Below are 3,299 nucleotides of genomic sequence, written 5' to 3' on the forward strand. Positions count from 1 at the left end.
ATTATATGAAGCAATGCAATTTTTAAACTGGAGTATCTTTATAAGTCAAGTAAATTAGCTTTGTATAGTATTGAAAGTAACAAAAGGTTTCAAAAATAATTATACGAACCTTTCATCAAACATAAATTCTTGGTAAACAAGTGTACAAAAATTAATTTACTTTTATTGAAACATTTTTATCCGAAAATACACAATAATAATCAAGACATACCTTTAAACCTAAATAATGGTCAGTATATTATTATTATTATATTGTTTATTGTGCAATGTTGAACTCAGGCATCAAAACCTGAGCCACTTAAACAGGACACACAAAAAGATATAACAGTATATAACTTATATAAATAGTGAATTAACAAATCTATTAAAGACATACTTTGTAATCAGAAAAAACTAGTCTGTTTTTGCCTTTAGAATATATCTAAGTATTGATAAGTTTTGTAATTATTATTTGTGTTTGTTATTAATTTAGTTTTAATTATTTGAATTTTTACCTTTTTTAAAATTTACCCAAGATTGGTTTTTGGACACTAGAAAAATATTCACAAAGAACAATCCTGATATAATACTATACTGGTTATATCTTACTGAAAAAACAGAGTAATTCAAAGTTGGTCAAGTGACCAAATTGAGTTCTATAATCTGCAAAAGGTCGTGACTAGTAAAGGGGCAACAAGGCTTTGATTTAGATGAATGTGGTTAGAGGGGCAACTTTCTAAATTTCTTTAAAGGGGCGTAAGAAAAGAGAAAACTCTGCTTTAAAACACTTTAGTCTAACCAATATGTTTTAATATAAATTTAATGAAGACTACTTATGCCTTATGGAATAAATTCAATATAACTATTTTTTTCACAAAATTTGCACAAGTATCTTTTTTACAGTTTTGTTTACATGTAAAAACAGGTGTCGCTTTTGTTATGAATGCTGATAGTTCCTTATATGTTTGTCATACATCTGTATGATATCTTGATATTGTTCTTATTTTTTGAAATTAAACTTACACAAAGTTAGACCACAAGAGTGATGTGAGATAAATTTTTTGACTATTTTTCACATGACATAAAGAAAAAAAAGTAATACAATTAAAAATGTAAAATTTGTAATTGAGATAAAATGTCATCATTTATTTTAAAAACGAAAGATCTATAAACATCAAAACCAAAATAATTCTAAAAATTATTTATTTACAAACTTCAGAACCAACTTCTATTTATTTTAACAACTAACCATGATATTTTTAATTTAATATGTTCTAGTTTTTAGTTTTATATATTTTCAATGTTAAATGTGTATGTTGTTTTTTAATTAAAAGTTTCCATATTTTATGAAATTCTTAAAAACTAAAAATGTTAAAATTATAATGCAATAATTTTAAATTATTGATACAATTTTTGGTGTTATCTTTTTATGAAATCAACTAACATTTCTCTTTTGCTTTTTTGTTTATTTAGACCCTGAGGAGCTGTTATTTTAGCCCAAATTTGTATGATAGTTTTATAACACTAGTTAAAAATATTATTACTTATTTTGAACAATCATTTTGAAAAATTAAGACTTTTAGTTTTAATCTTCAACAAGAAAAAACAACAGTTAATCTAACAAATATTTTTAAGTTTATTTTTGATCAACTCGCTTTAATGAAATTAGTGGGTCAAATTAGTGGGTGCTAAATGTTCTTTTTTTAGTTTTTATTGTAACATGATAATATCATTATTGGGCTTTTAATTTGATTTAACTTTAATTTCTATATATTCATTTTTGATTACACTTGTAACTTTTAACTACTGATAAAACATGGTAAAAGTATTTTTATCAAGTTTGTTTTCAAAAAATAATGACTAAAATTTGTACTACAAATCTATTATAAATATTTTGTTAACTTTTTTTTACTAATATATTATAATGAAAGTTTTCAAATACAACTTTTTAATTTTGAAATAAAATTAAAAAAGTGTAATTGAAAATTTGACGAATTAATTTTTTTCTTATTTTTATAGTTAAACATAGTGTGAACTTCCTAACTAATTTTAAAATTTATAGTTTACCATTTAAAGTTTTAATTTATGCAAAAATAAAACTTACTTTGTATGTAAATATATAAAGTTTTATGGTTTATGTAGATTTTATAACTACGTTAAATATATTTTTTCTAACAAAAAAATTCTTATTTATTACTAATTTGTTAAATAAAGTTAACAAAGTTGACTAATGTTTGACAAATAGAGGTATGTCCGTTCTAATTTTTACTAAATATTTATTCTTGTACCATATGAAGACAAAAACTCCTTTTAGTAAACAAATATTCAAAAATAAGCACTATCATTTCATATTTTACATTTAATGGTTGTCAGATAGTTATGTCTGGGCTCTCTTACTTACTTTTATGAAAAAACTGAAATCTATCAAGTAATTTTTTATTTCTACACTTTCTTCATAAATCTATTTACTAATTAAAATAGTATTTTGTATACTGTTTACTATGGTGCATTACAAATACTTCTTACAAACAAATTATCAAATTTATTTACTACCACTATGTTTATTATTATAATAATTGATCATTTAAATTTTATTTTTATTAAATTTTATTCTTTTTTGTAAAAACATGTTTGTCCTGGACATGACATTAAATGGAATCCTTGGTGTATGACTCGATAACCAGAAGGTTGTTTCGTAATCAAAGTCCTTGGTCAAAATTTTTTTGAGCGATTTTTTATCGATTAATAATTAATACTATAGTGAAATTTATTTTGTTTTAACATAAGTCTATTTTGTTTAATAAAGTTTAGCTTTGTTTAGTAGAAATTGTTTTGATATGTGAATTTTATACCTCAATTAAAACAAATCATTAAAAGAGTTTTTTTATTATAAATCTCTAACTTTCCAATTTTTTTTTGAAGCTTGTGTAAATATGGCTTGCTTTATCAACAACGTGTTTTATTGAGTCAATTTAGTTTACTTTAAATTCTGACTAAGCAGTGCACCAAAAGTGAAATGCTTACTTCACAGTTTTGAGACATTTAATTTTTGATAGTCTTATTTCAAAATTTATTATTAAAACATGAAAGTTTGTTAAATAATGTTGGACTCAGGTATCAAAACTTTAGCTACTTAAACATGTTACATTTACTTTTTAGATTTTAGTTAAATTTCATAAGATAAACCTAGTTATTGTTACAGCTTCTTAATTAATATAACTGTAATGGTTATCAAAAGCATGCATACACAATATACATACTAATGCTAGAATGAATTCGGCCTTTGTGTTTTTAGATAAAATTATGCTTTGCAAATTTAT

Source organism: Thalia democratica, chromosome 6 (assembly GCF_965202585.1).
Source record: "Thalia democratica chromosome 6, ktThaDemo2.hap1.1, whole genome shotgun sequence".
Lineage (NCBI taxonomy): Eukaryota > Metazoa > Chordata > Thaliacea > Salpida > Salpidae > Thalia > Thalia democratica.